Genomic DNA, 13,730 nt, shown 5'->3' on the forward strand with positions numbered 1-13,730 from the left:
ACAATATCTTGCACACAATATCTAGGATAGGTTGGATTGGCTCCACCAATAATATTATATTAAATAAACAAGTGCTATTTATAATATTTGATGAAACTAGTGTTTTGCTTGCAGAAGTGGGGGACAGTTTTAAACTCATATATTGAATTCTTGACTATCAAAGGTGGAAAAGTCTGCTAAAGTTGTTAGTTTTGACTGACTTATGGAACCGTTATACACAATCATCTCCTCACTTGAAGAAAAGAGAAAATATTCCCCCGGTTTGATTATTTTTCTGAAAATAAAAACTGAAAAGGAAAAAATAATACTAAAAACCTTCAATATTGGAAATTTGAGAACATATTGAAAAAAAATATAACTATATCGTCTTACTAACCAGAATCTTAAAGAACCTTAAGAAAACTAAACCACAATTTGGATTGTTCTGAGATTGAAGTTTAGTTTTAAACATTTTTTGTTCGGGTGTGAAAGCATTGTGTACAGAATTGTTTCGCTGAGAGTTGCATGGGATGTGCTATGTCGGATAATCCAAAGTAAAAAGGAGGATCTGATTGTTGTTTTGTTGGGGAAAGATCATAAATCTAGGGAGTTCATAGTGCCTGTGCGTTATATGTTATGTGTTTATATATAACAACGTATATTTGTTGTAACGAGGTGAAACTGACTAGGTGGAGCCTTGGAAAAATAAGTGAAATAGTGTTAGCGCAAATTCTGTTTAGTTACTATAGGAGTTTAGTGTTACATGTTAAGGATGAATTTTGTAACATGATCATCTTTTGAAGATGAAGATTAAAGACTTTTATATAGGTTGTTGCAGGGATGTTGGGAGTTAATGGAATCTCCTCTCCAAGTTTCGATAGTTGGTACTTAGTTGCAAGTCCTTCCTTTTTTTTTTTTTTTTTTTTTTTTTTTTTTTTTTTTTTTTTAAATTTTTGTGCTTCTCTGTTTAGATATGAAAGTAGCACCAATGAATAGGTCAACTGGTTGAATCAAACATGTACGACGCCTGCATTCTGTGGATGTTTACTTATGCAAGTAACTTATGTCAAGTCAAGGACTAATATCCAACATTGATAATTTCTCACCAACTGTTGAAATTGAAGGTTAATTAAAGAATTCAATCAGGTTCTCGTGTGGATCCCAAGAGTTGAGTCTCTTTTGCCAAAGGCTCGATTGTTTATGTTGTGCTTAGTTCGAGTCCTTTTATTTCTTTATTTATCGAGAGTTCTTGCTCTGTTAAAATATGAAGTAAAGATGTTAATCACGTGTATAATAAGATTCCCTTAGAAAAAGATGTTGAAACGAGGTGCAGGCCCATATATATTGACACAGGGATCCAACATGAAGCAAGGAATGGACATATAAACAACCTGCCAGATTGATCATAGGTTTCTGTGTGTTGTGGCCATACATTTGGTGGTTTTAGAAAAATATTGAGATTACTAACTGCAGCAGCAATCTAGTATGTTTCCATGGCTTACAAGTATGTACCTTTACAAGATGAAAAAATATGTTTCACATTGTCAAGTAAGAAAGACCTGAAAGTGAAGTATCATGGGAAACACAGCTGGATGTTTCGAACTCAAGACCTTTGAATAAAACACTTAAAGTCTCTATCGAACGACTCAAATGCTTTGCAACAAAGACTCTTAAGCTTTTGTGTGGATTTCATTGCATGTACACCTTTTCTTTTCTTTTCTATCTTATATAATATCTTACATATATATCAAGATTCGGCCAAGGCTAAGTTAAAATATCTTTTCAAATTTCAAAATTTCCAGCCCTGCATTTCGCCTATAGCTAAAGGAAATTTGACCTATTAATTTAATTATATAACATACTTAAAAGTTTATTTGAAATGCAATTAAATAAAACCAAACCAGAAACTTGTAAGCCACTTTCATGAGACGTTGTTTCACCTAAATTACTAGTGAATTTAGAACAATATTTTATCCTTAATAGAATGATTACTTAAAGACTGATATACCCTTAACATAATAATTCTTTTAGGATAAAAATATTAATATGGCTAGTGTAAGAGGTCAAATGTCATTTCCGATAAATTACTATTAAATTTTCTACATTTTGCCTATAAATCTATGCCCTTCCCCCCTGCTCCTTCACAAACTCATCTTCGTTAAAAAAGGGGCGAAAGAGAGAAAGCGAAAAGAAGCAAAAGATGGTTGCAGAAGGAGATCTCACGGTGACTGTAAGCAAGAAGGAGGGTGGCAGCAGTGCTACCATTGAAGGATCATTGGCTTCCATTCTCCACCTCGACTTGCTGCTGCCACCGGTTGACGTTAGTGTGTTCTTTTGCTACCATAACCCGTCACTTCAAAGCAGACTTTTGCCTCCATGGTTGCTATTCAAGAGGGCCCTAGCTCAAACGCTAGTGTCATACTACGCCCTCGCCGTGAGGTCGTACCCAACCCTGTTGGTGAGCCTGAGCTCCTTTGCAACAACCGTGGAGTGGACTTTGTTGAAGCATTTGCGAACGTCGAGTTGAGTGAACTCAACTTGTATAACCCTGACGAAAGTATTGAGGCAAGCTCGTGCCTAACAAAAGAAGGGGTGCTCTCTATTCAGGTCACTTATCGTCAGTGGCGGACCCAGGATTTATGTTGAGGGGGGGCCTCCGCGGCTCCGCCGTTGTTTGTTAACTAACTATTGAAAACTTAAAAAAAAACCATCAAACCTTAAGCAAAGAAAATAATACAATATCAAGAGCTGAAAGAAAATGATACAATAACCACGTTACTTTTCTACTTAAATAAATCACGAGAAGCAAAACCTTGAAAGCAAATATGTAAAATCACATCCAACTCATAAGGAAACACAAGAAATTTGATGTGGAAAAACCTCTTAAATGCGAAGAGAGCAAAAAATCACAAGAATCTAACAATTTACTTAAATCCATATAATCAAAAGATTCACGCAACCACAATCTACCAAAAATATTTCATACAATTTAAAATCCAATCACAATTCTAACAAAAGTAAAATATATAATGTTTATAAAGAAATAAATTAAAATCACCAGAAGCAGTCAAACTTTAACTTATAACTCCAAATCCAACTATTAAATCAAAATTCAAGCATCGAGATTAAAAATTTAGCAAAACTTTGTCTCATTTACTCATCAACCAAACATACTACAAAAAATATACTTAATAAAAAATAGAATTTAGAGCAATATTACTAAACGAAAAGGGGTAAAAAACCTAAAAGTTTGCCTCATTTTCTCATCATCTAACTGACTAAAAGCACCTTAAAAATTAAATAACACACCATAGTATTCAAGGCAAAGTACAAATAAAAAAACTGTCAAAAAAATGAACAAAACTTAGCTATCATTTCTCATCAACCTAACAGCTAAAAATAGCTTAATAAAATAAAATAAAACTATAGATTTAGAGAAAATTACGAAAGATAAAGACAGTAAAAAAAAAAATAATAATGAACAAAACTTTGCCTCATTTTCTCTCAAGGAAACACAGTTAAACGAAAAATAACTAAAAATTCAGAGCACAAAAATAAATAAAATAACACATTAAAAGAAAAAGTGAAAAAATCACCCTCATTTTCTCGGTAACCAAAATGCAAGAAACAATTGAAAAGAGTGAATACCTTCAAATTTAGAGGTTGAAGTTGAAGAGAAGAGCGAGCGTGAGTTTGTGTTCAAAGGTTAGGTCTTGTATAGTTGCACAAAATTGACAATTATGGTTCTAAATAATGATTCATTCTTCAATTATCTGTATAAGTTTTGTCTTTTTTTTTTTTATTTCAGAAAATGGTAAAGGTCATTTGCAGAAGTGGGTTTTGATTAATATTATAAAGTTTACTCTTGATGATAATCTGTAAAATTTCAGGGAATTATTGTCAAAGTTGAATGTTTTTACTAAATTTCAAAGGACATCATTGCTAGGAAGTACTTAAATTGTTTCTGCAAAAGCTTCTGAGTTAAGAGGAAGAGATGGTGTTTGCAGAGGCATTTTTGCATCATTAAAGTTGCGGTGGTTTTTGTTGCATAAAATATGGTAGTGAAAAATGAAAATGCCCTCGTTCTTGATTCTTCACACGCATTATTTGGTTATCCCATAAAATTAAAAGAAAAAATTTTAAATTTTTATTTACTCATTTGAGGGTACGCCAGGCCTACTCTCAAATGGCCTGGGTCCGCCCCTACTTATCGTTCATCCCTCAAAGTTTTTTTGCTTCTTATTTGGATTAATGCATCACACACTACATGACATGGTTTTGATATCAATATATCATACCATATGAGATTTAGTATTTTTTTTTTTTTTAAATATATGTACATGATAATATAGTGACCTATTTTACAAGAAATTAACAACCCACCCATGTAGGAGAACATGACATGCGTAAATTAATTTAATGTTTTTTTTATTTTCCATCACCTCCTGCGATATCGATTGGAACAAGATATCGATGAGTGTATTCCAAAAACCTTTTTGATATTATATTTTAATCTAAAATAATTTTGACACGTAATTTAGGGAGCTAAGAAAATCTGGGGGACATCAGTAAGTGTTATTGTCTTAGGTAAATCAAAAGTGAGGCAGTTGATGGCTGTTAAATTTTTTCTACATAGGCTTCAAAGATAGAATTCCCTTAATGATCAGTATATGTATGTAATCAAATATAATATTATATGAATTTGATTTACAGGCAACTGAACTCAATTGCGGCGGTCTTGTGGTGGCGTGCACCTTCGACCACCGAATAGCAGACGCATACTCCATCAATATGTTTCTTGTTTCATGGGCTGAATTAGCTCAGTCCAGACCAATATCTTTGCTACCATCTTTTCGTCGATCTCTGCTAAATCCTAGACGGCCTGGATGCGTTGACCCTGCTTTAGATGACATGTACGTGCCATTCTCACCACCTCCACCTCCTAAAGAAACTGTTGAAGCTACTCATGATCATCTCATAAGTCGCATATATTATGCTACAAAAGACCAACTCAATGAGCTTCAATCACTCGCTAGCCCCAAAGGATGCAGGAGGACAAAACTCTGAGTCTTTCAGTGCATTTTTATGGAAAATGGTAGCGGGTGTGGCGCTACAGAAAATTATAAGACATAAAAAATGGGGATTGCTGTTGATGGAAGAATTAGGTTAAGCCAAGGAGATAGTTACAAATCAAGACTAATAGATGCATACTTTGGAAATGTATTATCAATCCCTTTTGGCGGACGAAAAATCATTCAACTTATGGAAAAACCATTATCCTGCGTGGCAAATCAAGTTCATGCTTTTTTGGAAAACGCAGTGGCACAAGATCATTTCCTGGGACTGATTGATTGGGTTGAGGCACATAGACCCCAACCAGCTGCAGCTAAGATATACATAAACGGAAGTGACAATGGACCGGCTTTTGTGGTGTCATCAGAGCAGAGATTTCCAGTTTCAAAAGTGGATTTCGGGTGGGGCAAACCAGCATTCGGGTCATATCATTTCCCATGGGGTGGTGATTCGGGGTATGTGATGCCGATGCCGATGCCAAGTCCATTAGGGAACGGCGACTGGGTGGTGTATTTACACCTATTGAAGAAGCAAATAGAGATGATTGAGAAGGAAGCATCTGATGTGTTTAGGCCTCTGACTTCTGATTATCTTTACCTGATGAAATGAGTTTAATGACGAGTCGACAGTAGGTACGGTAAAATCACATGAATTAATGGGGCCTGGCTTTAGTATCGGACAATTATGGTTGTCATTTTGTTATTGTCACCGACTGTGTAATATCTTGCATATATATCTAGGATAAGTTGGATTGGCTCCACCAATAATTTTATTATTAAATAAACAAGTACTAATTATAATTATTTGATGAAACTAGTGTTTTGCTGGCAGAAGTGGAGGACTGTTTTAAACTCATATATTGAATTCTTGACTATCAAAGGTGGAAAAGTCTACTAAAGTTGTTAGTTTTGACTGACTTGCGGAACACTTATACACAATCATCTCTTCACTTGAAGAAAAAGAGAAAAATATTCTCCCTGGTTTAATTATTTTTCTGAAAATAAAAACTGAAAAGGAAAAGATAATAACTAAAAACCTTGAGTATTGGAAATTTGAGAACATATTGAAAAAAAATTATTATTATATCATCTTACTCGACCAAAATCTTAAAGAACCTTCAAGAAAACTAAACCACAAATTGGATTGTTCTGCAGATTGAAGTTTAGTTTTAACATTTTTGGCTTCGTTTATTTTGTTATTTTGGATAGGATTTTGAGAATAATATTGGGTAGTTGAATAGGGTGAGTATTACGAGGTAAAATTTAAAAATTAACAAAAAACCCCTAGATTTGCTAATTTAACTAAACACCCCAATATATAAAAATTTTATAAAATGACAAAATCACCCCCACCCACTAGACCTGGCAAAACGGGCGGGTGGGCCGGGTACGGTCCGGGTCTAAACGGATACGGGTTGTAAACGGGTCCAATACTTTAGGCCCATACCCTACCCTGTACGAGTATGGGTGGACCCGCGGGTGCCCGCTTTTCTAGTGAAGTTCTCTTGACCCTTCTTCTCAAAGTACTGAAGGTGACTTTAGAACCCTGCCAACGAATCTCAACTGCTAATCTTTGTTCTTTGTTCTTCCTTCTTTTCTGCAATCTCATGCGCCAGATCCCACCCCTCCATCCTCTGTACCACCAATTTCACCTCGTACTTCTTCGTCACAACTCACAAGAGGCGGCCGTGGTTGCCACCTCATCATCTTTATCACCATTCTTCAAACCAAACCCAAACCCAAAAGCAAATACCCAAAAAAGAACAACCTCAAAATCTTCAAATCCTTAGAAAAACAAAAAGAAAAGAAAACTTGTTTCCAAAATTACACAATGTTTTTCATTCTTCCCGTAACTCAACCACACGAAAAAAACCCAAAAAAGAAAATTCTTAAAAGCTCCGAAATCTTGAGAAACACGAAGAGAAAACAATTTTAAGAAATGGAAATGTGCTGCTTTACAACCTATCTTGGTGAACCAGAAGTGAGAAGGGCTGGGTGAATTCAAGTTTTTTTTACACCATCAATTGGATCTATTATACCAGTAGCCCCTTAGTCGCAAAGAAGAAGACTAGGTTGTTGAAAAACTCTTTGGGAAGAAAAATTAGTGGGTTAGGGAAGGGGAATGAATGGAGATTGTGAATGATTTTGATAGGAAAGGCACGGGCTACGAAATGAAAAAAGAGAAGAGAAGTTAAGTTTGGAGAGAGAAAGAGAAGGCAAACAAATGGTGTTTTAGGTGTCTGCTCACATCAAATGCTATGAAAGAGAAAGTCAAAGAATGTCAGCGTTTTTTTCTTTAAATTGAAAACGGGTACCCGCGGGCACTCGCGGGTGTACCCGGTCTACCCATTTACAAAACTGGTAGGGCCGAGTACGGGTCTTAAAAAATGGGTTTAATAATACAGACCCGAACCCTATATAATTTACCTGGGTATGGGGTCGACCCACGAGTCCCAACCTATTTTGCCAAGTCTACCACCCACCCACAATGCTAGATTCCGGCCACCACTGTCAGAATCTGGCCAGAAAATGGCATTACGACGCAGACTGGTCGGATCTGATGGGTAGGGTGTCGATATAGCCTTTTCCGGTTAGATCGAAAAAGACCAAATGTACGGCCAGATTTGGCTGTCGACGGCCGTAAAAGTCAAGATCTGGTCATCAACGATGACCAGATTTGGCCAGAAAATGCCAGATCGGTGAATTACCGGCTAGTTTCGGTCGTTTGTAGGCCGTTGTGACAGATTCCAACTACCACCGACGGTGGTTGCCGGAATTTGGCAACTATGGGTGGGTAGAGGTATTTTTGTTAATTTTTAAACTTGTTTTTTCGGGGGTATTTAATGAAAGTAATAAACTTAAGGGGTCTAAAAATAATTAAAAAATATACTAATATTTCCTAAATAATTAAACAAACAAATATTTTGGGAATAGGATTTGGAATATGGATAGGAATATTAAACCAAACGCACCCTTTTTGTTCTAGGTGTGCTTTATATATCAACAACGTATATTTGTTGTAATGAGGTGAAAGCTGACTAGGTGGAGCCTTGGAGAAAATACAGTCAAATAGTGTTAGCAGAAATTCTGTTTAGTTACTATAGGAGTTTAGTGTTACTCCACCTCTAATGTTAGTTTTCTTATAAGAAACGATAAAACCATATTTTAATGTTGGTTTGAATGCTAGATTATACAAAGAAAGAAAAATCCGAAGAGAACAAGCTACATTCATTGAACCATTAAGCACAACTTATACGTAATATAATACTTGTAGTCCACTATTACAACCACTATATCAGGGACCTTTTTACATTATTAAAACTAAGCCACAGAATGTGAACAAATGCATTACAATTAAGGGACATAAAGCCATATTTCTGGCTACATCTACCTAATTACATCACAGCAAAAAATATCAACTAGCTGCCCCTAAACCACTTCTTCCAGCACAGCACACTGCTCTTCCTTGGCGCCAAAAAAACATCTTCAAACTACAAGCCCTTGAACATTGCATTTCGAGCAAAATATCATGACTTCATCACTCCTCCTTGATATTTTTGTTAGAATAGGTGCCCTAGAATCAATCAATTATTGTAAAATTGACTCTGTGATAAATGTTTATTTATCAATAAAAGACATATTCTACTATATCACGTAAATCATATTATATGTATTCATATATGTCTTTAGGATGGTAGAACCGTGACGAGGGTATCAAGTGTTTCAAATCTTGATAGTGAGAACCCTATGATCACATATGGTGGCCATTCTAGAAACATCTGTAGCCCTAGTATTATTCTGACCAAAGATACAGATAATACGGTAAAGCTATCATAGTGTTGAACGACCCTGTTGAAAGACGGTGACTGATCTCACTTGTCAAGGTTGTTTGCCGACAACCTAGTACAACGCATGGGTGTTTGGTAGAGGCAAGTTCACTAGACAAACCCACCAAAGGATTCCATATGGATCGTAACCACAGTGTCTATGGAATAAATCCTATAACGGATTGTGGTGCATATGATCCTTAGACTTGAGATCACCAGAGCACCTTGTACACCAATTGGTGTAGTTTGAACTAGCCCAACATAGTTCTATTAAGAGCTATTAATACGGTAGTGATTGGCTACATTGAGAAGTGTATCGAGACTATGGTGGATCGACAAAGGATTCATCACTCCTGGGCACGGGAAAAGTTATCTTACTGGCCACAGTGGGATTGAGTTGATGCTCAATCCAATTTAATATTCTTGTCATAATTGGTCTGGTAACTGAATACAAATATGTCGAGAATATCTGAGGTTGACACTATTTCTGTACCTCAGTCTCGATGAGATAACAGTTGATGAAAAGATTTGATTGCATTGTAACCAAACTGTTGACAAGTTGCGGTTTCGTTGAATCCAAATCTATCGGGTGGCCATGATGTCTTGCTAGGGGCCAATCTTGGTATGTGCGTAGTGAGACGATTAGTTGGTGTTAATCACGATACTGCTCACTGCCGATATGATAAGAAGCCTAGGGGTCACACTTAGAAGATAATTTAAGAATCAATTTGTGAGAAGGGTATTTTCATCTTTTAGGACGAAATGGCATTTTAGTAATCTCACAGTGCAATTAAATTTGCTGAGGTTGTTGCCTGTATTTAATTTTAATATTGAAATTAGATTAGTGAGATTATATTTAAATATATCTGTGTATATATTTAAATGAATTATTATTATTAATTGAATGTTAATATATTATTATATATTTATTGGTTTTAATTATAATAATAATTAATTAATTAAAATACCATAAACGGTGTGTTTGGTTGCAAGGGTGAACTAGGGTTGGAGCCCATGGCTATTCCTAAGTGGAATAGGGTTTTAATTGTTACACTATATAAGTGCAACTTAAAATTAAAACATAGGGAATTATTCATTCAATTAAAACCCTAGCCACCCTATCTCTCTCTCTTTCAAGAAGAAATTTTTTCTTGTTCTTCTTTCTTGATTCTTGAAGCCCTTGATTATTCTAGCAAAATAATCAAGGGTTCTGCGGATTATCTTCATGTGGACTTCTGTGAATGGGATCCTACTTTGGATCGATTGGCGAAAAATCGCATGAACAGTAATATTGAACAGTGCTCCTGCCAAAATCAGAGATATTCGAAGGAGCCTCCAAACGTACGTAAGTATTCTAATCCTTGAATGGATTTACTTTATACAGATTTTTGTTTATAAACTTGTAAATGGTATAATCTATACTCGGATCTAGGCCAAGAAAGGTAATTGATTTACCGATTGAATTTTTGTTTTCCGTTGCCTATGGTAGATCAATTACTTACAGTGGTATCAGAGCCTCAGGTATTAGATTATATTGTTTAATTGATCTTGATAACATGTATATTTGTTTGATAACTTGTTATTGCATGATTTGAAGTGTTTTTAAATCTGCAAAAATTTTGTATGTTGAATGTCTTAATTAATCAATTGATTAAATAATGTGTTGATTCAATGTGTATTGGTTGGTTGGTGTCCTGGTCGAATGTTTGAGCATTTGATTTGATTTGGATCCGTGTCATTATGTGAAAAAATTGCAAAAGACGTTATTGTGCCTAATTCACTGTTTTGAGGTGTTAGCCGTAGTGAGATGCAAAAAGTGAATTTGGCCGCGGCAAAATAAAACTTCGCTGTTGCGAAATTCTGGAAAAGTAGATCTAGCTGCGGCGAAATAAAACTTCACTGCGGCATGAAACTCTTTGGAACGATTTGTGTTTTCTGAAAGTTCACGGTCACAACGGCAAAATAAAACTTCACTACAGCAACCAAGTGTGCATGAACTTCGCCAGGGCGAAGAATTTCTTCTCCGCGACAAGAAACCTACTGTTCTATTTTTCGCACAGGGCCTAAATTATAGTTTTTGAACCTTTAAAGCTAATATTCATTCTGCACGTTTAGGTGGTAACTTGATAATTCAACCCACCCAATTCAAAAATTGATTGTTTTTGAATGAATGCAATGTTCTTGTTTGATAATTGTATGGTGCCTGGTACATGAGCCTTAGACCTATTGTTTATTGTTTATTGGGTTTGTTTGTAATTTTTATAAACAAATAAGACCTGCGTGTCCTGCCTCTCTCTCTTAAATCTCCATGTATTTCGTCTCCTCATCTCACTCCCCTCGTATGTTACGTGAGGTTTCTATTTTATTGATGTAAATTAGAATAGGTTTTTTATTATAAAATTATTTGTAATGATCGTGAAGAAGAAACGAAGGAGCTATGAAGAGGAATAACTTGAAGATCCAAGTTTTTTTTTTAAACCCTAGGTTGACCCACCGATTCCTCTAGGCTCGAGGAAATCGGTTTTAGTGAGCCATGTACCAGCACTTTTAGTTTGTTTGGAATGCATGCTAAGGTTGAATGTTCAATAACATGTCAAACAATGTCATTCTAACAAAGATAATAATTTGGTGAGACATTAAATAAAAACCCTCAAAAAAGATATATTAAGTCACGTATGCCTTCCATCACCATGGTTTTAATCAAACCACTGTTCGTCGAAACCTTGTTCGCCACAACGAAGGGTACACTTCTACCAATGGGAGGTTAAAATTCATTAGAATTTTCCTTAATGATGATGGGCCGACTTAAAATAACAGTTTTGCTTATTCGCTACAGCGAAGGTTAATAAACATGTCATAAGCATATTAGAGAAGTACACATGTTGAGTGTACGTGGTGACATGTAGTGTCCACTCTACTGATACTGGGAATCACACTTGAGGATAAAGGCTAGGCTGTTAGATTGTGTGATTGGCTTGTTGGCTTACTTCACATTTGAGGTTGGTAGTGGGAGTTATCAACTGGTGTGGATTAATTTTGTTGGCTTACCTAATCAACCCATTTTGGCTTGTTCACCACAGCGAAGGTTTGAAATGGGCTAGATGGGATCTCAGTCCTCTAGGAAAGCCAATGGGCTTTCTCGAGTTACTAGTGAGGGCTATTGGCTTGAGGAAAATAGTGGGAGTGTTTTTTTAATAAAAGACCATATTAAGAAATAATAAACATTATATTGACTTTACTTTTCTGAACTGTAGATTCACTAAAAAATGAGCATTATGAACCTGCGACCGATAATCGAGAAAGAAAACAGGTTGGATGGATCCATTTTCTCATACTGGTATCGTAATCTTTTTATTATACTTAAGTTCGAAAAGAAATTGTATATCTTTGATAAGCCATACATGGCTGAGCTTGATCCTGATTCTGATGCCACTCAGGAAGTAAAGGATACTTATCAAAAGTTCCTTGATGATGCTAATGGCGTTCAATGCTTGATGTTAGCATCAATGACACCAGTGCTGCAAAAGCAGCATGAGAATATGGACGCTACTGCCATTATTCTACATCTCAATAAGCTTTATGAAACAAATGCTCGACATGAGAGGTACAAGGTGTCAAAAGCACTGTTTGGGAGTCGCTTGACCGAAAGAGCCCAAGTTGGCCCTCATGTGCTCATAATGATCGAGCATATGGAGAGGCTTGAGACTTTAGGGTTTGAGTTGGATGCAGAATTACAAGTGGATTTAATTCTACAATCCTTGCTTGACTTTTATGCATCGTTCATAATGAACTTCAATATGAATGCATGGTGAAAACTCTATCGGAGCTTTTGAATATGCTAAGGACTGTAGAGCAGGACTTGAAGAAGTCCAAGCCTGTTTTACTAGTAGCTGCCAGTAAAGGAAAAGGTAAGGGCAAGGGAAAGGCCAAGGCCAAGCCCAATCCCAAGCCCAAGCCTAAAGGACAAGATGCTATCAAGCCTGCGGGTGGCGATGGGAAAGGTGGGAAGGTAGTCTGCTTCTATTGTGGCAAGTCTGGCCACTAGAGGAAGCACTACAAGGCTTTCCTCACAAATAAGAAGAAGTCAGATGCTTCGACTTTAGGTATGTTTATGATTGAGATTAACTTCTCTCCTTCAACATCTTGTGTCATTGACACAGGATATGGTACTCACATTTGTACTGATGTGTAGGGACTAAGGCAGAGTAGATTGCTCGTCAAGGGAGAAGTGGACCTACAAGTTGGAAATGGAGCACATGTGGCGGCATTAGCTGTAGGGACTTATTGTTTGTTTTTGCCTTCAGGCTTATTATGAGAACTCAAAGACTATTATTTTGTACCTGCGATTTCTAGAAACATTATTTCAGTATCTGCTTTGGATAATATAGGATATCGTTTAGAGATTTCTAATGGATTGTTGTCCTTTAGTTTGAATGGTATTATATTTGGAATTGTAAGGTTGTATAACGGGTTATATGTTCTTGATTTAAACAATAAAGATATTCTTAATATTGAAACCAAGAAAGCTAAATACAGCGAACAAAACCATACATACCTCTAGCATTGTAGATTGGGTCATGTTAATTAGACTCGCATTGCAAAACTTCAAAGGGATGGAGTTTTGGAGCCTTTTGACTTCCAATCATTTGAGGTATGCGAGTCATGCCTTTTAGGCAATATGACCAAGTCACCTTTCACAAGACAAAGTGAAAGGGCTACTGAACTATTAGGCATCATCCATAGTTATGTATGTGGTCCACTAACAGTTGAAGCCAGAGGTGGATATTCCTACTTCATCACACTTACTGATGATTTCAGTAGATATGGTTATGTCTACCTCATGAGACATAAA

The 13,730-nt window shown here is 36.1% G+C and overlaps 1 pseudogene; it reads left to right on the forward strand.

Annotated features, from left to right (window-relative positions):
- The first annotated feature begins 2,179 nt into the window (after nt 1-2,179).
- Nucleotides 2,180-5,661, forward strand: LOC116115043 (annotated as a pseudogene).
- Nucleotides 5,662-13,730: the final 8,069 nt, after the last annotated feature.

Source organism: Pistacia vera, unplaced genomic scaffold (assembly GCF_008641045.1).
Source record: "Pistacia vera cultivar Batoury unplaced genomic scaffold, PisVer_v2 Contig73, whole genome shotgun sequence".
NCBI classification, from domain to species: Eukaryota; Viridiplantae; Streptophyta; class Magnoliopsida; order Sapindales; family Anacardiaceae; genus Pistacia; species Pistacia vera.